This window comes from Topomyia yanbarensis, chromosome 1 (assembly GCF_030247195.1).
Source record: "Topomyia yanbarensis strain Yona2022 chromosome 1, ASM3024719v1, whole genome shotgun sequence".
Classification (NCBI taxonomy): Eukaryota; Metazoa; Arthropoda; class Insecta; order Diptera; family Culicidae; genus Topomyia; species Topomyia yanbarensis.
Window position 1 is genome coordinate 53240563 of NC_080670.1, and position 26867 is coordinate 53267429.

The 26867-nt window shown below is 39.6% G+C and overlaps 1 protein-coding gene across 1 annotated transcript in view; it reads right to left on the minus strand.

Moving 5' to 3' along the window:
• Nucleotides 1-26867, minus strand: part of LOC131677631 (mucin-2) — a 110368-nt gene that overhangs the window by 81356 nt on the left and 2145 nt on the right. The window lies entirely within an intron of this gene.

Genomic DNA, 26867 nt, shown 5'->3' on the forward strand with positions numbered 1-26867 from the left:
GGCTTCAGACCCCGCTGTAATCCTAAACCTACCCACGACAGTAACCACGTGATATTTGCTTGTTTGTTTGTCCCAGCAAAAGCAACACTGAATTCGCAACCTGCACAATGCATGTGCAGTGAATTGCAGGCTGAAAGTGAAAAACTACACCCAGCTGAGCACAAAAATGTACTTTCTTTTGCACTCTTGAACCACCGTCGGTCGTACTGTCGTCATGTACATATACAACTTTCGAAAAAGCGACGAAATTGGAAAACTTTTTTTTTCTCCTGATGTTTCGCTAACTTCTGACCGAAGGCGTTGTTTCTTATGGGCAAAATGAAAACAATTCCGAAGCGTGACTCCATCCGGAGTGGCCTGTTTACTGTCTAGAAATCAGAACGTCAAATGCGTGACACATGAACGTGTATGATTTCTCTTGATGTGAGAGGTGGAATGACCATTTTCCCGCAAAACAAATGTTACGGATGTTTATGTTTTTTTGTTCGTTGCGTCTTTTGTCGGTTTCGGTTCGTAACTTGCGAATAAGGTTTGAGGTCGCGTAGGTTGAAAAAAAAACAAAGCGATGGCAACATACGCCTTGTTGATACTTGGATCGCCGTTATTACGTGTTCCGATAGAGTTGCAACTTGAAACGTGCCAATCCTCGTACGAGCTAGCGAAAGGTGCAGTTCTATATTTTGGGGGAGCAATCATAGTATATGTCGCTAGGAGGCTAATTTTTGGTCAAAAGACACTGCTTTTTGGGAATTTTCTGAGAGATACCGTTGAATGCAACGAATATCCGCATGACAACGTATTGCACGTTTCTCCACAACAATTGTCACAATGAATGGTAATTCAGGAAGGGCCGAATGTTTAAAAAAAAACTCTCGAGCTTAGATTTAAAGCAGTTGGCTAACGTAGTGGTTTATTACTCGATTTTTTGGCCACCAAAAAAATGTTTGCAGTATAAAAAGAAGTGCACAATTATTGGTTGACAAAGCTGTACTATTGTGCAACACTATACCGCCATTCACCTCTGATACAGAACTCCTATCCCTTACCTCCAAGCGACGCCAACCAGGGTACGACCTGTCGTATGCCGTTTTTGCTTGGACCCGGGGCTGCGTCGGGTTTTGGCATCAACCGCTGTCAGTTCATACATTTCGACTGCGGTTGGGGTTGGAGCCTAACTCAGTTTCGTTTCTACCGGAAGCGGCATCAGGAAGGATCCGGTGGAATCTGCTGTCGTATGCTGACAGGGAAGGGGAACAAACGGGCTGCTAGTGTATTTTATTTTTAATTATTTTAGGCCGATCCAGTTTTTTTCATTTCAATTACGAAAAATATCAAAGATTTTCCATACTAAAAGTGCAATTATGCTCGTTAACAAAGAAGCGCGATTATTTAAGGTACTTTCAAACCGCAAAAACAACTTTCTAAACAATCAATTCATTTTTTTGGTTGTTTTCACGTAGGTTCCAGTACCATGTGCCATTTTTATTGTTTTTAATATTTCTCTGTTGCGATTCAGAGAGCGTTAGTCTGTTAGGTCAATTTCCAAAAAAATCTACTTGAATACCCCTCCCCCCGCATAAGTTAGCGCATCGAGCCGCGCCAAATAAAGTTGTAATTGAACAATATATCTCAATAACCCCCACTTACTAAAACGAACAAATTTCTCTCTGCCACTAAAACTATGGGTACCCTAAGAGGTATGACCGTAATGACATCTGAAGCGAGAAAGTTCCATTCCAAACTGGAACTTGATCGAATCATCGTATTTTTTTTATTTCACTGTTGTATTATTTTACCACCGAACCTAAATGCATTTTTCTTGCTTTTGTTTGACTGTCTCTCGTAAACGCATAGCAATACATACCGCGGGATAAGTGCTTTCGATCTTCACTTTGAGTCGTCGTGGCTTGTGCTCGAGTGACGGGTACAACAGTGGGTGGTGCCGGAAAAGCGACCAACTGCAGATTTTATCGGCATAGCAAAATCATGACATCATGCCCAGGGGACACAGCGCGACAATTCGCATTCGCTGCATTAACTAGGTAGGCAACCATCGATCCGGGAAATTATGATGAAAGTCCTTTACAGACGAAAAACCCGCACGTCACCACTGCTCGTTAGGTTTCATAACACTCTATCGTGGTGAATCAGACTTCAGTGACTGCGTATCTTATATGAATTGTTCATGTAACCGACTAACCATGGCTGTGAGTTTTAGTTTAAGCTAGTTGCGATAGCAGATCGGATGTGAAACGTTGACCTCGTTACGAAGCAATTCGTATCTCATCCAAATAATTTTCAGACTACATGTGAGACAATTATATTACATCTTTGGAAACATTCCGGAAGAGATTTAAAAGACAAGAAGATCGGTGATTTCTGGTCAAGATGATAACTACATCACTGATCATCAACACTCTGACCTGGTTATACGAAACAGGAGTGGAACCGGAAAAGAAAATAAAATGCATTTTTGAAAAGGCCACAGGCCCCCGAAGCCCGGCAAAAGTTTCAGTCGGTATCTTACCGGTTCAAAAATATCCTCGCCATCGCCATGGCGCTTGGTTTCGGCGTGTATGAGCGTTCATTCACCCTGCTTGGTTTGGTGTGGTTAAGCTGCCAGCACTACAGCCGATTCCAAATTTCTATCTCTCACCGTCTACCACAACCCGGACGGAACCAAGTCGGTGGAATGTGTGATTCAAACCTCTGATGATGATGACGATGATGATGGTGATCTTCAACTTTGTCCGTTTCAGACAGCACAGCAGCATCACTGTTTAGTCGAAAACAGTGACCAACAGCTGCTTGGCAGAAAGTTGCACTCTCGTACACGCGGACATCAGGGCCCGGCACTTTCTCTTAATTCCGATGCGGTGATTAATGATAAATAAACATTCATATATGCGCGAAACCTGAGAAGACGGCGGACGGCGTGCGACCGCGACCGTGTGTTCATTTCAACGCGTGCGCGCCAACGAAATAATAATAGACAACTGGAATTCGAAGTGTGTGAGAGAGATACAAAGCGTTATGGCATATCCTTTTCATAGTTAGGAACGGTTCGTCACTTGTGACGCGTAGGTATTTTGTTTGGATAAAGCGGATAAAACCCGATTCAGCTTCCGTGAACGGAACGTCACCGTTCCGTCAGGATAAGTCAAATGCGTTTCTCGTGTGCTCGTTCACACGTGCCGTACGTCAAAACGTTGTCAATTTGATTTAATTGATTTATTCCAACAACCATACTGGGTGCAATCCATACAAAAATAAGTTTTACACTCTGTTCAACGTTACAAAAATTTTATTTCACTCAAAAATGTACGCTATAGCATATGCTACCACATTGAATCATTTTATGCGCCCCGATTCCATGAATCTTTTGTACTCCACCAGGAACAAATACGTTAGGCATACGAACGTTTAGCATACGTATGAAAAACATAGTAACATATAAACTAGTTGGTAAAAAAGTAGATGAAAATTCGATTTCTGCTAGCTGAGCTGTGTCATTAATTGCTATCAGCCATCCGTGTGTGCGGAACGAAAAAAAAATAAATAAGTAGTTCAATCACAATAGGATCGGTGCGACACCGATAGCTTGGTGTCGATTGAATGCATACGTCACGGCTTGATGCTAGCAGAAAGGGAGAAGAATGATCGCATGGTCGTTCTAGGCGAGGATTTGTGATGAATTTTTTGCCGGCGTCGGCGGTAAAACATGATGATGAGTTATGTTCTACCATAGACCATGCGGTAGACTTGGGTGGAACGCCCAACTCCTACTATGCAGAAGGCAAAAAATTCTTCACATTTCCTTTCGATCATGCCCATATGAGCCTGCCTAGTTCTAGTTTTCCGTCCTAAGTTTATAACTGATTCGCTCTAGAATACCTATCCGTCTTTCAATTTCATTGCTTTCGTTTCTCTTAGTCTCAAATTTGCCGAAAATAGCCAACAAAATCGATACAGTAGAACCTTGCGGCAATTAAAACATAGTAACATATAAACTAGTTGGTAAAAAAGTAGATGAAAATTCGATTTCTGCTAGCTGAGCTGTGTCATTAATTGCTATCAGCCATCCGTGTGTGCGGAACGAAAAAAAAAATAAATAAGTAGTTCAATCACAATAGGATCGGTGCGACACCGATAGCTTGGTGTCGATTGAATGCATACGTCACGGCTTGATGCTAGCAGAAAGGGAGAAGAATGATCGCATGGTCGTTCTAGGCGAGGATTTGTGATGAATTTTTTGCCGGCGTCGGCGGTAAAACATGATGATGAGTTATGTTCTACCATAGACCATGCGGTAGACTTGGGTGGAACGCCCAACTCCTACTATGCAGAAGGCAAAAAATTCTTCACATTTCCTTTCGATCATGCCCATATGAGCCTGCCTAGTTCTAGTTTTCCGTCCTAAGTTTATAACTGATTCGCTCTAGAATACCTATCCGTCTTTCAATTTCATTGCTTTCGTTTCTCTTAGTCTCAAATTTGCCGAAAATAGCCAACAAAATCGATACAGTAGAACCTTGCGGCAATTAAAACATAGTAACATATAAACTAGTTGGTAAAAAAGTAGATGAAAATTCGATTTCTGCTAGCTGAGCTGTGTCATTAATTGCTATCAGCCATCCGTGTGTGCGGAACGAAAAAAAAAATAAATAAGTAGTTCAATCACAATAGGATCGGTGCGACACCGATAGCTTGGTGTCGATTGAATGCATACGTCACGGCTTGATGCTAGCAGAAAGGGAGAAGAATGATCGCATGGTCGTTCTAGGCGAGGATTTGTGATGAATTTTTTGCCGGCGTCGGCGGTAAAACATGATGATGAGTTATGTTCTACCATAGACCATGCGGTAGACTTGGGTGGAACGCCCAACTCCTACTATGCAGAAGGCAAAAAAATTCTTCACATTTCCTTTCGATCATGCCCATATGAGCCTGCCTAGTTCTAGTTTTCCGTCCTAAGTTTATAACTGATTCGCTCTAGAATACCTATCCGTCTTTCAATTTCATTGCTTTCGTTTCTCTTAGTCTCAAATTTGCCGAAAATAGCCAACAAAATCGATACAGTAGAACCTTGCGGCAATTAAAACATAGTAACATATAAACTAGTTGGTAAAAAAGTAGATGAAAATTCGATTTCTGCTAGCTGAGCTGTGTCATTAATTGCTATCAGCCATCCGTGTGTGCGGAACGAAAAAAAAATAAATAAGTAGTTCAATCACAATAGGATCGGTGCGACACCGATAGCTTGGTGTCGATTGAATGCATACGTCACGGCTTGATGCTAGCAGAAAGGGAGAAGAATGATCGCATGGTCGTTCTAGGCGAGGATTTGTGATGAATTTTTTGCCGGCGTCGGCGGTAAAACATGATGATGAGTTATGTTCTACCATAGACCATGCGGTAGACTTGGGTGGAACGCCCAACTCCTACTATGCAGAAGGCAAAAAATTCTTCACATTTCCTTTCGATCATGCCCATATGAGCCTGCCTAGTTCTAGTTTTCCGTCCTAAGTTTATAACTGATTCGCTCTAGAATACCTATCCGTCTTTCAATTTCATTGCTTTCGTTTCTCTTAGTCTCAAATTTGCCGAAAATAGCCAACAAAATCGATACAACATCAGGTATACGTTGGCAATATGGGCGTTAGGCATAATGGACAATTGGCCTAATGGACATTAGGCAAAAATTATCATACTGATGCAGCCCTTAAAGAAACTTGTTTTTCGGCGGTGATAGCGTCGGGTGGTTAGAGCCTGAATGCTTGTACTTTTTCGATCTCGTAAAATCACACTGGATGCTTGCCATACTCGAGCAACATTTTATTCTCCTGTATAAACTTTCTCAAGTTAAAGACATGGTTTGACATGGGCAATCTCAGCTTACATTAATTACTCCACATGTAATCATTAAATTGTGCATATTGCAATACTTTTGGTTTGATCCATAAAAACAATACAATTACACGAAAGGGAAAAATGTGAAGTCTTATGTTAAAGTGAAGCGAAGCTTCTAACAAGTACCGTCTCCCCTTTCGTGCTATCATTTAAACCAAAGCAACTGACTGAAATGTGTAGGGGAATGTATTCGGTTGTCTGCACACTTTTGTTTTTGGCTCACAACATTACTCCAATTGCACAATATATGGGAATAAGCATACCAATAGAAAGCTAGAGGCTTTAGCTAATAACTAATGAAGGAATTTAATTTATTCTGTCAACATGAAAAAAATTATTAACAATTTCGTAAAATAATAATTTTTTACCATTTTGAAAAGTGTGGTCGGTTGTCGGCATCCTAAAAATTTTTACTAAAAATAGAAAAAAATATGCATGAAAATCATCAAGATTCAAAGGCAAAATGAAATTCATTCATTTCAACAACCATCAAAGGCATTTTGAACACCATTCTTCAACAGAACTACAATCTGTGTATGTGAAAAACTGGTACGAATATTACGCACTGCTAATCCAGTGATGGATCGCATTCACTGCAATTGAGTGAGTTTCAGGCAGCACATATTTTGACCAAAGCTTCAGACAAATCAGATAGAAGCCAAAGGGGGAGGAGGCTACAGGGTAACTCCGTAACACCCCCTGCCAATTTTTTGGTCGTGACAATCTGGTATATACAGTGCGACCAAGCGGTGAAAACACGACCTGGTGGAATTTCTTTATGTAAATGTAAAACGCTAAACCGGAAGCCGCCTTCGTGGGTTTCAGAATGGTACCAAAGATCGATCTCTGGTATCTATTCGTAAAACCCGTTCCAAAAATACCCATATTGATTAGATTATTGAGAACTCAGCATTTGCCATAAAAATGGCAAATGCCGACAACCAAGCTTTTTGAAAACTGTACAAAAAATATTGTGGCGCACTTTTCGGTGTCAATCAATGTTGAATCACAAAATAGAATAAATTCACATCGTAAATATTCAATGCGCATACTATTTCCATCGATTTACTTCTTTTTATAAATCTGTTCGCTCACGAGGTGACAGGACACACGCCACAAACAATATTCACTATGGATTTTGTTCTACCTATTCCAACGCTGTTGCTGTTGCCGCTTAACATTAAGCACATCATAAAAAAAAACTTTAAGTAGAGTTTCACTTGTTCAAAAAATATATTTGTTTTTTTTTTCAATTTGTTTATTTGATAAGGCACGTATGCGTTAGCTTAAAGGTGCCATTTTTTCATTGTTTTACATTTTGAATTTCTTAAAACTAGGGGGTTACACATTTCAATATTATTTTGTTTTATATAATGAAACTAAAAAAACTTTGCAGCTAACTTATACATATAAAAGAGGGTATAATATAATATTTGTAAGATTTGGGGGACGGGTCATTTTGTGTGTTCTTTGTATAGTAATTCACTTTATGATTTTTAGAAGGGAGATTGTAGGAGAAATTAATTATTAACTAAGCGGAACATTTTACAAGCTTATTAACTAGAAATAACTAGAAAGAGTGGTTGAAGATTAAGGGGAATTAATTAGGGCTATTTTAAAGTAGTGGTACTGTTGGGCATTTCTTAACGAGATTAAATATTGATCAACTAACACTAGAAGATAGGGGGGCACATAAGTTTTGGGAATATATTCAAGGGGAGAAGGGGGTGAAGTCATACATCTGTGTATCAGAGACATGGGAGGGAGAGCGGTCAAGGCTGAAGGGGGTGGGGGGGGGGGTGAGATATAAACTTTCAGTTTCCGGCATCAGGAATTAACGGCCAGGATTACAGATTCGAACGGATGTATCAAGTATTGGGACGCCGGGCGGTTTTCCTCGAGCCGGCAGGGGTTCCTCCAGACGATTTCGTAGTACGGCTCAGATACGGATCGGGAACACACCGCGCTGCGTGTGTGATGTTGTACTGTAGATCTCGTGTTGTTGGTTCATTCGACAGATGTTTTGTCTCGTCTTGGAGTCGTATCAAACCATCGTTGTGGTACGGTAGGCGGAAGAGGGCACTTCTGGGAATAATAAGAGAAAAGATAGGGGCATTTAAATTTGGATATTGATGGTTTTGAGGAACGTGTATATAAGGGACATGTAGAGAATATCGCGGCTTGCTAGTACATCTCGAACCGGGACATTGGGTGATCTTCCTCGGGCCCGAAGGGAATCGAATAGTTGAGATCTGGCAGAACAGTACTCGGCGCATGCCCAGACAACATGTTCGATTTCGTGATAACCGTTACCACAAGCGCAGATACCGCTATCCACGAGCCCAATACGCCGGAGATGTGCGTCCAGCGTGTAGTGATTGGACATGAGCCGAGACATCACGCGAATGAAATCCCGACCCACATCCATCCCTCTGAACCAAGGTTTCGTCGATACCTTAGGGATTATCGAATGTAGCCACCTTCCCAGTTCACCATTGCTCCATGAAGTTTGTCAACTTTCGAGGGTTCTCTGATGAGTGATACTGAAAAATTCGCTGAAGCTAATTGGTCTTTCATATATGTCACCTTGTAAAGCGCCCGCCTTAGCTAAAGAGTCCGCCTTTTCATTACCTGGAATGGAGCAATGCGAGGGAACCCAAACTAAGGTAATCTTGTACGATCTTACAGACAAAGCACGCAGGCGCTCCCAGATTTTCCCCAGAAAATATGGAATGTGCTTTCTAGGTTTCATTGAACGGAGAGCCTCGATTCAGCTGAGGCTATCCGAGACAATAAAGTAATGATCGGTGGGCAAAGTATCAATGATCCCAAGGGTATACTGAATAGCAGCAAGTTCTGCGACGTAAACTGAAGCAGGATCATTGAGTTTGAATGAGGCGGTGAGGTTTTGATTGAATATACCGAAGCCAGTGGAGCCGTCGAGGCTTGACCCGTCGGTGTAAAACATCTTGTTGCAGTCGACTTCTCGAAATTTACTATGAAAGATGCTTGGGATCACTTGCGGACGTATGTGATCCGGGATTCCACGAATCTCGTCTTTCATGGATGTGTCGAAGAATACAGTTGAATCAGAAGCATGAAAGAGATTGACACGGTTGGGATAATATGAAGAAGGATTGATATTTTGTGCCATGTAATCGAAGTACAAGGACATAAATCGGGTTTGAGAATTGAGCTCGACAAGCCTTTCGAAATTTGCAATTACTAACGGGTTCAAGATATCGCATCGGATGAGCAATCGATATGAGAGTTCCCAAAATCGATTTTTCAGCGGAAGGACGCCCGCCAGCACTTCTAAACTCATCGTATGTGTCGAGTGCATGCAACCCAAAGCAATACGCAAGCAACAATATTGGATTCGCTCTAGTTTGATGAAATGTATGTTCGCAGCGGAGCGGAAACAGAAACTCCCGTACTCCATCACCGACAATATTGTTGTTTGGTACAGCCTGATCAGGTCTCCTGGGTGGGCACCCCACCATGTTCCGGTTATTGTACGGAGAAAGTTGATCCTTTGCTGGCACTTCTGTTTCAGATACCTAATGTGACATCCCCAGGTTCCTTTAGAGTCGAACCAGACCCCGAGATATTTGAAAGTTGAAACCTGAGCAATAGTTTGACCCATTAATTGAAGCTGTAGTTGCACTGGTTCACGCTTCCTTGAAAATACGACTAGCTCAGTTTTCTCCGTGGAGAACTCGATACCTAGCTGGAGGGCCCAAGCAGACAAATTGTCCAAGGTATCTTGCAATGGTCCTTTCAGATCGACGGCTTTGGGACCTGTAATAGAGACCACACCGTCATCTGCAAGCTGCCTTAGCGTGCAGGAATTGACAAGACATTCGTCAATGTCATTCACGTAAAAGTTATAGAGAAGGGGGCTTAGACATGAGCCCTGGGGAAGACCCATGTAGCTAAATCGTGATGTCGATAAATCACCATGCGAAAAATGCATGTTTTTCAGACAGCAAGTTTAGCAAAAAGTTGTTTATAGTCGGTGAAAGACCATGCTGGTGCAGCTTCTCAGAAAGAATTTTGATAGAAACTGAATCAAAAGCCCCCTTTATATCTAGGAAAACTGATGCCATCTGCTCTTTGCTAGCATAAGCCATTTGAATTTCTGTTGAGAGCAACGCAAGACAATCGTTCGTCCCTTTGCCTTTGCGGAAACCAAATTGTGTATCTGACAGTAAGCCATTTGCTTCAACCCAATTATCGAGGCGAAACAAGATCATTTTCTCGAACAACTTTCGGATACAGGACAGCATCGCAATCGGTCGATACGAATTGTGGTCGGAGGCTGGTTTTCCTGGTTTTTGAATGGCGATGACCTTCACTTGCCTCCAGTCATGAGGGACAATATTACCCTCAAGAAACTTATTAAATAAATTCAACAAGCGTCTCTTGGCAGAGTCTGGCAGATTCTTTAACAAGTTAAATTTGATTCTGTCTGGCCCTGGGGCTTTATTGTTACATGATAAGAGAGCAAGTGAGAACTCCACCATCGAAAACGGTGTTTCGTTCGCGTTATTGTGAGGGGACGCGGCGCGGTAGATCTTCTGTGCCGGGGCGGAATCAGGACAAACCTTCTTGGCAAAATCGAATATCCAACGGTTTGAATATTCCACGCTCTCATTAGTACTGTTTCGGTTTCGTAAGCGCCGGGCCGTACTCCAAAGAGTGCTCATCGATGTTTCTCTCGTTAGTCCGTCGACGAACCGGCGCCAGTAGCTACGTTTTTTGGCTTTTATCAAACTCTTCATGCGCGTTTCCGCCATCGCGTACTGTCGGTAGCTAGCTGGCAGCCCGTCGTCCCGGAAGGTCTTATACGCAGCGGCCTTCTCCGCGTACACGTCTGAGCACTCTTTGTCCCACCATGGATTGGGAGGACGCCCGCGTGAATTAGCGTCTGGTACGCGTTTAGTCTGAGCTTGAATCGCGGTATCGAAAATCAAGCCAGCCAGGAACCCGTACTCTTCCTCCGGAGGAAGCTCTTGTGTCGATTCTACTTTTTCGGATATCGCGGACGCGTAGCTCTTCCAATCAATATTTCGTGTGAGGTCATACGAAACATTGATTGTATTCGGTGGCCCTGAACCGTTAGCAATATTAATTACGATTGGCAGATGGTCGCTGCCGTGGGGATCAGAGACTACCTTCCACATGCAATCTAACCGCAGCGATGTCGAGCAGAGGGACAGGTCTAAGGCGCTCGGACGCGCTGGAGGGGCAGGAATCCGTGTCATTTCACCCGTATTCAAAATGGTCATATTGAAGTTGTCGCAAAGCTCATGGAGTAGGGTAGATCGATTATCGTCATGAAGGCAACCCCATGCCGTGCCGTGGGAATTGAAGTCACCTAAAACTAGCCTCGGTGCGGGGAGGAGTTCCGCAATATCGCAAAGCCGTCGGTGGCTAACTGAGGCTCTAGGGGGGATGTAGGTGGAAGCAATGCAAAGGTCTTTGCCTTTAATTCTGGTTTGGCAAGCGACAACTTCAATGCCTGGTGTCGAGGGGAGGTCGATCCGATTGAAAGAATAGCACTTTTTGATCCCCAAAAGTACTCCTCCGTAAGAGTCTTCTCGATCCAAGCGAATAATATTAAAATCGTGAAAGTGTAGGGTTATTTCTGAAGTGAGCCATGTCTCGCATAGGGCAAATGCATCGCATTTCAAATTATTTAGTAAGATTTTAAACGAATCGATTTTCGGGATAATACTTCTGCAATTCCACTGTAGAACAGTGATTAAATCCTCGTTCGATGAATTAGCCATCGAAGGATACAATCGCTGAAAGGAGGGGCCATTTCGCAGTGAACTGCATCAAGAATGTTTTTACTGCGGGGAGAAAGCTTATCAAGATACTTTTAAGGGGGTCAGAAATGTTCAACGCTGTAAGAATACGGTCCACAATGTCAGAGAAATTTATTAAGCCAGCACTGTTTTCTTTCTCTGGCTGAGATATGGGAACACTTGGGGTTTTTGATGTTCCTGGAAGTGCTGGGAACTCCTTTTCTGAGCTCAGGTTACTGAGACCGGGAGCGACTTGCTTCGGTTTTACAACAGTACTTCCTTGAGTAGTTATTTTAGGGGGACCATGAAGAGACACCTTCTGGCCTTTACGACGAAGCTTGGAAGAGGAAATGTTCTTCCTTTTTCTACTACTTCTAGGCACAGCAGAAGATGTTTCCTCCTGGGGTTCATCACAGTCGCCTTCGTCAGTAGACAAGCTGGTAAAGATGTTCGTAGAGACAGGTGGCGTAGCTATCTTAAGCATTTCTGCAAAAGATCGCTTAGAGCGTCCCTGAAGGGAACGCTTAAGATTTTCCTCGCGCTGTTTGTACGCGGGACATGAAGGGAGATCATGTGGGTTTCCCCCACAGTAGAGACACTTTTCGACATCTCTACCACAGGAATCATCCGCATGATTCCCACCGCATTTCCCACAGCGGGCTTTATTGCTACAATGGGAGGCTGTGTGTCCCAATTGTTTGCAATTAGTACAGTTCATGACCCGCGGCACAAAGAGGCGAACAAGTAGACGAACCTTGTCAAAGAGGAGGTAATTGGGCAGGGCAGAGCCGGCGAAGGTCACCCGATAAGAGTCTGAGTTGACGTATGTTTTCTTCCCGTCAGCTGCGACTGATGCTGAATCCAAACGTTTGCATTCCAGTATCTTCACTGGCTTAAGCATGGGGTCTTTGAAACAGCCAGTCCCATATTTTAGCAGGTCCTCGCAATTCAGACTCGAATCGGAAACGACCCCACTGACTTCAACCCTGCTAGCTGGAATATACACCCTGTACTCCCTCGTAAAGGGCTCGTAGCCAGCAATATCATTTGCCTGAGTTGAACTGTTAACAACCACCCGAAGCTTATCAGGGCGAATTTTCGATATTTCTGTCACGGCCGAATACCGGTCTGTCAGAACGCGAGAAATCTGCAACAGATTCAAACACTTTTTTTCTTTGGTCCGAAAGAAGATCACAAATGGCCCGGTGGCCGAGCTCGGATATACTTTGAGCCGGGGAGCCGATTTTGTTTCGACGTCCATCTCACCTTGAGACGAACCGCCGTCAGGGGAAGTCATTTTTGCACGGGCCTATTGCCCAGTGCACGTTATTAAGACAACCAAGAAGGGGAAACGAAAACTAATACTTAGCTTGTGTAGGTAACGGTATCCAGACGGCTTACTAGAAGAACACTGCTTCACTTCACTGACCGGCTAACGGTACAGAAACAGAAACACAAAAGAAGGGAAAAAATACTGAAACCTCAACTAGGCGTAGAGTGTGCAAATAACCTTGAACGCGGATTAACACTATTTGTCGCTATAGAGTGTACGGACCGATGACAAAAGACTTCTATCTCGACTGAGTGCTCGATGAAAATATATTTGTTGCAGAACAGAACATTTGAGTCTGTTTGCTTCAGCAATCGGCACAAAAAGATCGTGCTAATATAACACATAAATGATATTTATCAGAATGTCCATGTCTACTTTCTGTCACATCCGACCAGTGCCGGCAACCGACCACTTTCCCCTACAGTCACAATAGAAGCACTACTAAAAAAGGCTGAACATCCTCGTTTCAAATCAATCCCATTTGAATTTAGGTATGGATAACACATATGCATGTGGCAACTGTTCAAGAAGAAAATATTTGCCTTCAAGAATAACACTTGAAATGAAGAATAAAATTTTTTACAATTTTTCATTCAACGAATATGTAAATGTTATTTCTTCTCACATTTTTCAATACAATGATTATATTCTTGATGTCATCAAAATTAAAATCGCGAGATTTTTCCATATACTATGAATAGTTAGCGAAATAAACATGGCCCAATACTTTACCTGTGCAAAACGCATAATAAATTCCAGAAAATAGTGCTCGTTCGTTATTATGCATGATTCCTCAAAATTAGGTTGAACAGAAACTGTTTATTTAAATGAAGAAAGCATCCAATCTTCCCTTTCCAATAAACCAGGAAAAAGAGAAAGAATTCTATGCTTATAAGGTTTAACCCTTTATAAGGCAGTGGAAACTATATTGCCACCTTTTCGTTTCGTTCATAACGCAGAAATATGAAGTGAGAAGTGTTCCAATCTTATGAAATCTACTTGTTAGGAGTCTGGCAACTCTTCTTATTACTTTTTATTGAGATACAGTGAAAAGTGTCAGATTGGTGAAGAGCTTTTTTAAAAAAAAATACGGCGATTTCCTTTTGGATAATAAAATAGCTGGATTTTGAAAAAAAAAATACTCTAGACCCTTGATGTTGATGATGCAAATTTGAAAAAAACAACTTCTTTTAATCCGAAAACTTGGTTTATGAGTGGTAAAAATTGCAAAGAAAAAATTAAATGAATAAATAAACGTCTGTAATCTGTGGTCTCTTTGGTTTTTCAACTTATCCTCAGAATCCGGGGTTTATTTACTGTTAATCAGGTAATAACCAGTAACTCACCTTAATTTCTTTCTGAATTTCCGATCCAGCTCGATTTGTCTTTATATTTTTACCAATCTCGTTGGAAATATATCAAACATTACGAAGACTGACGTTTTCTAACGGCGGTACGGGCGGCACCAAGTATATTTTCAAAACATTGTTTTATTACGAAATAAATGTAAATATATTCTAAACTAAGTGAAAGAACCGTGTTTCTATTAATATAACATCCAGTAACATAGGGTTACCAACCGTCCTTATTTTAATCCTTTCATGCCCAACTTTTTTCTAGTGCATGTAGGGTTTCAAAACTATTTTTTCTTGAGAACGGTGAGGTCAAGAAACTCGAAAAACTTTTTTCATAAAGGTAGGTCCTTCCATGGCAGTGCTAGAAGCGGCTCAATTTTTACCTTCCAATGCTCACTACAATTCTCCTAGAATATTTGCAATAGTCCATTTGCGTGGAAAACGTAGCCAAAAATAATCCAAATTGAAAAGTTTTATCAGTTTTCACTAATATTGCAACTTAACAAAGTTATATGAAAGATTCATTTTCCGTCGTCAACGTAAACTGTCCCTGGCAGCACTGCTCCATCGGAGTTGAATCAGACTAATTGCAATAACTTTAGTTCTAGAGCTGATCGCTCAAATGAAAGGCAATAGTCACATGTATTAGCCTTACTTGTTTTTGTGAGCAAATCTTGCCTCAATCAAAAGTTATAGCTGCTTAAAAACGTTGTTGTCCACAAACAACATGGGCGTGAATGGGTTAAAGGACATGTCCTTATTTTCTAGGTTTTTGGAAAGCGTCCTTATTTTAATTCAAATGTCCTTATTTTTAGTCTCAAACCTTGGCATATACAGGGTGGTTCAACATGATGTTTTTTAACAGGGCATGTCATGTTATTGTAGTTTAGTATTGTTTGCCACCACAGTATGCTCACCATTTTCAAATTATTCAACTATATTACGAAAATCAGCGATCTGTGAGAAATGTGTTTCGTGCACTCTGACTAGGGTTCGTCGCGGTTGCGGTAATTACCGCAACCGCGCGGTATTTACCGCACCCGCACCGCAAAAACTGCGGTGCGGTGAGACCCTTTTTCCCGCGGATGCGGTGCGGGAAATGAGCTTTTACCGCGCGGTATTACCGCAACCGCGCTTCAAAAAATAATTGTCTGCAGTCTGCATTAAAAAGTGAATTAAAACTATGACTTTTACTATTTGAGAAGGACGCAACTAGATTTTTTTTCTGAACGAATGCTTATCAATGTCATTATTAGGAAAATTCTTTTGTCAGAACGTTCGAGACTTACTTATTACCCTACAATAGAGAAATATAATAAACATTTAATTGCTCTAATTTCCATAGACTTGACAATGATTTGAGAAGAAATTCGAATATAATCTGTATTCGACCAATCGCAATTTGATTTTTTACATTTTGGTTATTCTAATATGACAAAATATACTATTACTAAGAAATAAAATCTATAAGCTGTGTCCAACATAATTTGGCACCATTATTTTTACGACATATTTTGAAAACTATTTATTTAATACTTCAAACTAAAAATTTACAAACGAGCCTTTTCAAATAAATAAAACGCACAATCCAATCATTGAAAAACAATTGAATTGTGCTGTCAAATCCAATTAAAAATGCACCATTTCTCTCGATTTCTCTTGTAAATCGCGGAATTATGAATCGTTTTCGATGACATTTTCTCAACTGTGAATTTTGATTAATTTGGAGAACTTAAAGATGAACTAATAATACTTAGATTTAAAAACAACCCACAGAATGTAATTATCATCATCAAACCAAACGAATTTGGAGGATTTTTTTTTCGCGTGCATCCATTGTTCGTCCAACTGGGAATTTTTTCTACCAAATTAATATTTTTCAGTTAGGAGTATTTTGTAAATTTTTTAAAGTAAAGCTTTCGAAGTTAGTGTAGGGCATTGCGATTTTTTTGTGTTTCTCAAAGCCTCCCCTCATACTGTGAAAAGTGTAAAAATTAGCACAGATGCCAAATTTTGCATAGTTTGGACAGTTTTTGCCTTAATTGAAAATTTATCTTGAAAACTCAGCGTAGGGGTTAGGTATTTTTTACATAGAATGTGTATGCAAAGTTTTAATGAAACCGCTTAAGTAGTTTTTGAATGGCAGGTACCACCGCAAACCATGTTTTTCCAGAGACGTTCTACAAAAAACTTCGTCACTGAGTCGTTTGTCGACTGCATGGATTACAGCATGTTATTGAAATGATACACTATAATGTACAAAACTTTTTATCAATTCGCTTAACGCCAAGTTTAAAAAAATCGCAAAAAAGTATTTTTTTGCGCCAAAACCCTTACCCCTCCCCCCCTTAATAAAACTTTCAAAGTTGAATTTTTTCATAAATGTTACATTCTGAGGAGTCCGTAAAGTTAATTTTGGTGTAAATAAGAATAACATTTTATTATATATGGTTAAAAAAAATAAATGAATAATTTTTAAAAATACATGATTTTTACCGCATTTACCGCATTACCGCGCGGTGCGGTGCGGTAAATGCAATGCGGTTGCGGTATGCGGTGCGGTTTTATTTTTTTTTTTGCGGTTGCGGTGCGGAATATCCATTTACCGCCCACATCCGCACCGCGACGAACCCTAACTCTGACCATAATATGGTCGACATAATCGGCCGACTTACTCCACTATTCGCCATACAATCAAAGAGTAAAAGTTGCAATTCTCGTTGTTGGATGATTAGCGAACAAATCGACCACATCTAGCACGCATTGAAGATAACATAGTGGCGGTGACATTCCCAAGCATCAGAAACCAACACTACTCGACTAATTAGCCAGATACCACTTGAAATTCGTCATCAAAAATTGGACCAGTCGAATGGCCAACATGGTCAATATTTAAAAGAAATTGTTTTCAAACAATAAATGGCAAAAATGTTCTTTTGATTGACAAATAAATATTTCGCGATTTACTCAATTTTTCAAATTTTTGCGAGATCAAAAAAACGTCATGATGAATCACCCTGTATTAAATTATTCAGATCAACTTTATTCCAAGAGAATCAATTTCAATTGTCAATTTCAAATACTTCCAGCGATTGTTTTTGTTAATGAATACTCTCTGCGACTCATTCCAACCAAAAGTTCTTTTACTCAGAAGTAACCAAAATTTGTTGGATAGCTCGATATGAGGTTTGGCCAAAGTGGTTATCTTCGCTCAATATTGGCACTACACCATTTAAATTTGTCTCGATCAAGATTCAACGTCCCAGATCAACGGCTGGAAAATAAGCCAGAATCCCAACTTTATCAGAATTCTGGCTCAAGTGACAAATGATTCTGGCTCAAGTGACAAATGATTTTGTTCCTGCTCGTTATTAGGAGTTCGGGAGTTGCATCACCCTTTTGGAAGAATATTTAATAAAGTTCGCTTACATTACCATCGATATCAATTCAGATCAATTCGTGAATTGGATCTTGCTGTATTGAGTGGTGATCAATGTCATGGCTGCACCCGGCAACTGTAAACAACTAAATAACCACGACATACACAAGCGCTTACAATAAACCCGCTTGTATTGTAATTTCTCTCACAAAATATCATAACATAAAATATCTGTAAGGGTCAAGTTAATTTCTTTGAGCACGTCACAGAAAGGAAGAATATCAGTTGATTTATTAAATTATCACGATTCAAATAATGCAAAATAGTTGTTGGAAAAAACTATTGGCCGGGCGGAATGGTGCTTTTGAAAAAGTGGCTGTGGTTTATTTATTACGCAGTTGTGTTGCGTATCCCAGCACAGTGTGGTAGTGAGACAAAAAATCAATTCCAGTTTTTCAAAAGCACCGTTCAGCTTGGTGCAGAATTTTTCCAGCATCTATTTTGCATAATTTGAATCGCAACGATCTAACAAATCGACTGATATTCTACTTTTAGAGTTTTGAAAAGATTTTATATGGATAAACCGGTGGCAAAGCTGAACACATTTTTTCTAACACATACTATTAAGCGTTCAATTGTTATAAACATTCACCCTGAGTTCTTTGAAACTTAATGCTACACACTTAGAAAAAAACTGAAAACTACATTTGACGTAAAAACATTGCGACGTATTTTGCTAACTAATAATGGAGTTTTACATGTTTTGACATGTGAAATAAAATATTGTGTCTCTTTTGGCGTAGAACTCGGTTGAATTGAGATGGAGAATTGTGAATAAAACGCATATGTACATGTTCTTGAATGTAAATTCAAGTGAATTGTGACGATCTGTTTATTTCGTTTATTTGCATGTTGCGAGATGTAATTTTTTTTAAAGTAAGTGTGCACGTTAGCACCGCAGGGTGGCGGATGTCCCTAAAAATGTGGCTAAAAACGAAAATGGAGTTGATTGACCTGCAATAGTATATTTCACTGTTTTTTGGGCGATTTTGATATCAGAATTTTTAAATGCAGAATAGCGGCTATATAATAGCCGACATTTTACTCTTAATGTGAGGTCAACTTCAACTTTACGCATTCCATGACCATTCCATGAGCCATCACCAATGGAATAAAGTGTAATAAAGTGTCACCAATGTAATAACGTGATGAGTCCTGCCAACACGCCAGCCCAATAGAAAAATATTGAACAATCGTCATTGCTAAAAAGGAACCTTAAGTGAATATTTTTTTCTTTGTGCAGTATGAATCGAAGAAGCCGGATTTGATTTGTTAATAAAAAGTGTGACATTCTTGTTTGACGAATTTTTGATAGTAACACCCTTTTTCCCATGGCGATACTAGCATTTATTCCTGGTCCTATAATACCTAATATCTTCAACTGAGCTTTTTCTCATTCAGTGTTTCATGTAGACCGTGTACTGTCCATGATCGCAAATCAGTCCCATAAAGATAGCAAATTCCTTAGAAAACGGGACAAATATGCTATCATGGGCAGTGTAGGTAAGATGAAAAAGAAATAATTGAATAAATAACTTTATATATGTTTTCTACCATTCCACTATGTTTGTCTATAGTTAAATGCACTCGCACTTCCATGTTAAATAGTGAAGTTCGAGTGCATTTAACTATAAACAAACATAGTGGAATTAAATGGTAGAAAACATATATAAAGTGCGTTCATTCCGGTAAGACCACCGTTCGCGTATAGATTGTAAATAAATAAACATAAATGCCAGATCCTATCGAATGGTTCATTTTTGACCCATATATGCGGTAACTCACGGAACCTGAACAGAGAAAAGGGCATTCTTGCTCCCAGTTTGGCCATCCAGTCTCAGTAATTTTATATGTAGAGTAGAATGGGGTCAAATACGTATGGGAGTACAATAGGTATAAGGCATTATCTGTGCTATCCCTGTCAAAAGAAATGCGGACGAACATGGTCAGGCGATTTAAAAAGTTTGACGTTTGACTCAACTCGCCTGTGCTAATTGCCCCTAGGAACAAATGCAATTTGCGAATGCGATTTAAAGGCAATTTAAATACTTAGACAAATTTTCTGGCGGTTGAAATGAACTTGGTTGTTTTACGCATTTTTCAAATATGGCGGTTCATGTTTGGCTTAAGCTTAAAATTGTTTTTTGATCAATTGGTGTGTTCTCCCTTGTGCTTTGTTTGTCTAGTGCACTTCATTTAGCCAAAGAATTTGGGAAATTATGGAATCGTGTGTAAGTATAGTGGAACAAGATCTCTGACCCAGAATCTTAATGAACGTCAGATTGTGGTAAGTTTTGGAGTACAATACCAATTTCATCATTGTTTCTCCTATAATTTGGTGGTGATTACCTAGTATACTGGTAAGTATATGTGAGTAGATAATGAATCCGAAAATAAGTATTATGTTTAATTGTCATAATAGGCAATTAAGGGCGATTAAATGGCGCGTTCCGTGGGCGATTTGGAGGCGATTTAAGGGCGGGTTGGGCGGCAAAAAAATGACGGCAGCAAATCGCCCAAATGTTGCATTTGAAATAGCCCCCTAATTGCCAGCAATTTGCTGGCAAATTGAAGGGCAATTAGCGCATCCGAGTTGGCAAATAGCCCCCCGTTAGCCAGCAACTTGCCCTTTTTGACTGGGATGTTATTGGGAGGTCGCTCATCTTGTGTGCATTAGATACACGGTAGAGAAAATCGTTGACGACTGTCATTTCGGCTGTTACCGTGGATCAGCTGTATTAGTTACGGTGACGTTTATATTTTCGTGTGTTGTTCTACGAAAACGCATTGTCTTTCGTTCTCATTTAATCAATGTAAAAAAAGTCAAGTGAGTATTTTCTTACATTAAAATTTAAGCTGAACGCGTTAGTTGTATTCGTTTTTCAATACCTTTGTATTCGAAAAAAATATGAACATCACGTAACATACGCTTGGGGGCACGATAGGTCACTACTGATCGTCTCAAAGCTAAGCAACCACGTAAGCCGAAATGAACAACTTCAATTCCACACTCTAGCGACGAATAGAATACTGAAGAAGCCATTCACAAGTACAAAGCCTGACGCAACTACCGGAGCAACATGTTTTTTTTTCAAAATTTCCTTTCGCGGTTTCATGATTTTTCATATCATTTGTCACTTCCCATTTTCTTACCTGAATGACGTCAACTTAATTTTTAAATAATCTGCAGTATTTATACTCTTCAAATAAAAGTTGAACCGGTGGTTTTCTAGGCGTGTACATTGTTTAATTTAACCTCTCGTACCCCCAGATTTTGAAAACATCGAAAAAATACCTTCGCTTTATTGGATTTCCGATTTTAAGGTTTATCGAAGAAAAAATCAATTTTTTAGCGGATCTTTTCCTTTAGTTCGATAAAGTAACTCTTAAGTGACATCTTCGTGGAAAAATAACAGGTAAGTTGATTTATGCGTGAAATAGTACAAGCGTTTAAGACATATGTGTACTGGTGGGGCAAGACGGACAGCCTTTATTAATTCTATTGATTCATTCTTATATGAATGTCTCGCGTGTAGAAAAAAAATTCTAGCAGTTAAACGTGGAGATCCATCCGCTTAGCTGAAGTCTCGCATGCAGTAGAGTGCCGGATGTTTTTTAATGTGACCGACCGAGGCTAAAATCGGAATTCCCAGAACCTGGAAAAGGACTTAGTGCAGGTCCTATACCCTGGCTGTGTGTAATCGAGGAACTGATGCTACCGATTACGCATTTAATATACAACTTTCCAGTTTTATATAAGTTATTGTGACTGATCATTGAAACTGATTATATAACTCTATGACAACAGCAAAAACGATATTAGAAAATACATCATTTGTTTAAACTCTAAACAGAACCTTAAAACGTTATTTTTCGCCTCAAATTGTACATAAATATTAAGAAGAACTACAATTTATTCAAAACAATCATTATAAATTTTAATATTTTGTGTTGTGATCATCATTTCTGCAACATGTCCGTCTTACCACCACCATACGTCCGTTTCACCCGCAGTCTGGATAAAGTGCGGATATTTCTTCGTTTTCAAGTTCTTTAAAAAATGATACTTGATTTTTGTAACATAATCCCTCTGGGCACTCGAAAGCCAACATATGGAGCTACAATATAGAATATTACATGTTGAAAAAACATGCTCTTGCTATGTTAAATTTCAATATATCCTTCATATGTCCGTCTTAGCCCCAGTTCCCTACGAGCTCGCCAAAGAAAGCTGATCTACATGACCGCTCTCTACTCTAGTTTGAAAATTCGACATTGGATGTAGCAAGTCTTCATTCATGATGCGGTTATTTAAAGGAATGTCTCTCAAAACCACAAGATGGCCTTTTAAATCTCCTGACAATAATTGTTTATGATAAAGTCTAACTTATTGCCGGAATAGATTGGCGCTGGGTTGAAGTTAATTCCCAAAACGAAAACACTATTTATGTTTCCAATCGAACGACTGGTCAAACGTGATGCCCGATTAGACTAGAAGTTCTGTTTAGCCGATGAGACACAGCAAAGCCGAAACAAAGGCGTTTCTAAAACAACCCAGTGACCAGTGGTTTCGAAAAATCTCCTGCATTTTTCGAAACTTCACTGCGGCATGCTGACCAGGGCTTTAACCGGTCACTGCAAACTCAATTATCACATGGCAACTATTCAACGCGCTGAATCATTTTCATGTGATCTTTGTGAATCTGGCTACAGAATCTCAAACCATATGATAAGCAACTGCCCAGCAGTAGCGCAATAACGATTTCAAGTTTTCGGTTGTCTTAGACGACACCGTGTTTGGACGACTGAAACACAGAGATATACTAAAGTTCATTATCAAATGTGGTAAATAGCTTCAGACTTACTTGCAGGCAATTTGAACTACTTGTGAGTTCAACTTACCTGCTGTTTGTTTCTGTGTCTCTATTTTCTCAACCCTTCTGATTACTGATTCCTTGATTGAAGCCACGCCTATATTTTCTTTAGCGAATCTGCATATTTTTTGGATATTGTTTCGTTTTGTGACTTATCATTTGAGTATTACGACTTGCGAAAGAACAAAATGTCCACAGTGTTTGAAATTCGCTTAACACAGAAAAGGCAAAGCCTCCGTTCGCGACTGGTATATTTTATCTTAGTCGGCCATTTAGTTTTCGACTTGGAGATGCACCTTTACTAAAAGACTCATGTTTTCAGTCGCCACTTTCGACTTGGGAGCAGGAACCCATAGTGGATCCATTCTTGGCTGAGAAACTTTAATTCGCCAGATGCCGCACGGCCTATAACCTGAGAATCTAGAGAAAAATAATAGACCACACACCAAAAAATTCTGAATTTTATCATTGACGTAATTGCAAACATGACACAATTTGACAAGTCGTAATTCACTAAATGACGAAAAATAACCGTGTTCCGTTAAATTTTACACGAAACTTACACTTTACAAGCTCAATGACATAAAATTACACTCACAACCCTTCAGAACAAACGCCACATGTGAAGTAAAATTACGTGCTTTACGAAATTCAACGTCATGTAAAATTCGAAATCACACGTAAAACTAAGTCATTTTTGATGCTCGTAATGTCAGAGTCAGGAGACGTAAATTTACATGATTTTGTCTAGGTGGGTATTATCAGCCTCATACCAACATAACAAGTTGGTCCATACACACCATAATTTAACCATTGAAACCCACCAAAACTTCAGCGAACTTCTATCAACTGAAAACTTTAGGATACCTCTAACCGTCGAATACCCGTTGAAATTCTGCCAAACCTCTGTGAAAAAAGTTCGGCATGTAGAGTGAACCGTCCACAGAATTACTTTCTTATAGTAATGCAGGAAGGGCTTCTTACTTGGAAGTTCGCTCCGATACTTCTCAGGCTCCCTTCGCGATTTCCCTTCGAATATTTTGAACCCCCCAACTATTGAACCATAGCACGGGTCGCATGGTCACGAAATACAGTAATGTTTCGATTATATCACGGTCGGTCTGTATTTTAGCGTGATATATTTGAAGCGTGATATATTCAAAGCAAAACAAAAAATTACATTCAAATATTAATCTATAATTCTATAAACAAAAAGTAATAAAAAGATATAGTTATTCAAAAAGAATAAATTATAGTAGGGTAAAGAGCCTATTTTTGCTATGTATCTATTTTCATACTACCCATTTCAAGCCGTTGGTTAGAGCAGCGTTCGCCATCTTTGTTTAACGCATTGGGTCAAATGGTATGGCATCAGCGGATAATTTTTCTCCACATAGCTTCACTTTACGTATCCCGCACCGTTTCTTAAAATTGTTGAACCACCAAAATCTAAACTTGATGGAATTTGGCACGTTAAGATGTATTCGAAGGGACTACGATTCAGTTCTCGTTGTTTCAACATCCATATAAATAGTCCAATATCCAATCGTTGATGTTGTCCTTGCAAAAGAAAAGGTCTATTCAAGAGAAAATGCCATATCTCGGCATACCTACCACATCTTTCCTATTTTGTTTTTCTCATCATTGTGTTAGATTTTCCTGGGGATAACAAACAATTAAGCGAATAAAAATGAAGTCATTTTTTTACCCGCTACACCAGACGCCTTCTTAAGGAAACGGCAATTAAGTTACGAATAATTTAAAACAAAAACTACTACTGAACTACTGTTTCTACTACTTAGACCTCTAAAAAGATTTCAGATTCATTCCTAGAATCTATTCTTTAAGATAAAAGAATAAAAAAGTTCGACTTTTTTAACATCATGTATAAACCCTTAACGAAATAGTCCGAAACCCAATAATAGGCTCATTACCCTTAAGCAATTGTAATCATATCTTAAAAGTATCAGAACATAATATGTGGCTTAATTGGGTCACAACGTAGTGTGCATTGCCTGTTTTTCAAAAAGCGTGATATAATCGAGACAAAACCGTGATATCAGTCTACTTTCTACTTCTGCCGCAATCAGACGTACAATCGAGCCAAGTGAACAACAGGCCTCTCGATCTAGTGTGCATTGTCTCGAGAACAAAGGAAATATCGGATTATTCTTGTCATCATGAGTAAAGTTGACGAAAAAGCTCTACTCCGACCCAATGCTGCGGTCGTTGACTTTAAATTTTGTTTAAAACGACCGAGTTTTAGTGAAGTGGAACACCTTCTGAAGGTAAAAATGCAACTTAGGCTTGCGGAAGTCTTGTACCTTCAGTACCATCATCTTCGCAATGTAGTGTTAATATCATTCAACACGTTAGCACAAGCCGAGCGTTTCGTTTTGAAGAACATTTTAAAAAACACGTGGTTGAAAGTGACAACGTTGGAATTAAGATTCCCGTATACATTGAGAATGATTATATAGATGTAAGGTTATATGACCTATCACCTCGTACTCCTCCTGAGCCAATTGCAAAATGCATGTCGCAATACGGAGAAGTAGAATCCGTTACACCTGATACTTGGAGAAACTTCTTCCCGGGTACACCTAACGGCGTTTTTGTAGTGAGGATGCGGGTTGAAAGGCCTATACCCTCCTACTTGGCAATAAAACTCAATACTCACGGAACTACAATTATGCAAACTACACTATGCACCCATGAGGGGCAAACTCCTACGTGCAAGTATTGTAATCAGACAGCTCATCATGGACAACCTTGCGCGGAAGATGCAGAGGAAATTGCAACTCAACCGATTGCCAACTCATCTACGGCAAACCAACCTAAAACAGAGTTTTCAATACCAATGCCTGAACCACAAACGATGGCCAAATTTGTGGCAGCTGTTCAGAGTATAATGACAACCGCAAAAGAATCATCCAGCACCCCAAAAGCAACTGTAAGCAACATCGGCAACGAATGCAGTAACAATGACGACGGATTTACACTGATCAACAATAAGTGCAAGAAGCAAGGGAGAACATCTGATCCCGGACACCAAGCCAGCTTCGACCGGGACGTGAAAAACAAGAGAGAATTAAATGACCCCCCTGACGCTGTTTGCCAACAGACCTCGCGAAAGAAGGTCTCCGCTCGCAATAAAAAGTTGCGCGCACGAGATCCAATTAATTAAGTCTTGTTTGTATTTTTTATTTTTACATGTATTGTAAACGTATAAAAGATCCACGGCTCCGTTAAGCTACCGCTATGAGCCGTGTCAAATAAACGAATTAAAAAAAAAACCGTGATATAAACGAGTATTGATATAAACGCATAGTGATATAATCAAAACATTACTGTAATGACTCTAATAAACGTTTATTTATTTATTGACAGACCAGAGCAAAAATACCCAAATTTAAAGGGAAAAAACTCCCATTGAAAAACAAAACATGCTGGATTAAGGATCGTCAATCCCCGCGATAAAAATTTGCATTTGACTGTTGTGAGCTTCTTCTAATTGATTATTGTTGATTGGGTAAAGTTTTGGTAAATTTCTCAAGTGCCGGTTATATAATTGTTTTGACAACAATAGGACGACGAACAAATGTGCGATTTTTAGTGGAATTATTTAAATCTGGTGCGGCGGCGCAGATGGAGTTGCGCTGGTCTCATTAGCCAGGCACATGTTCGAGCTCCGCTCAGAAAGGATTCTCATTGTTGGTAAGATCGTAGCACTAGTTTCGCAAAGGAAAGTACTACTAAGATTAACATTTTCTCATATCCTAAAACATTGGGTTTTAATTAAGGAAAAAATATCTTCTCATCTATAAATATTTTGACATTTTGTTATAATCAACTCAAATTATTTAATAAATCAGAAAATTTTTGGTAGTATTGAATTCTTGAAGTTAATTACAGATGTTGCTATTCGAAATAATGGATACATTTCAAACGTCATCGTGGCCGGCTTATAAAATTCCCAAGTTTAAGTTAAAAGCTGAAAACTAAACGATTTGAGTGTTAGTTTTTGAGTTACAAGACAACTAAAAAGAATTTTACGAACAACATTAAAATCGCTGTAATTGAAAAAGGGGAATTTTAGGAGACACATTTGCACGAACTTTTTGTGTTCCTAATGTCCTATGC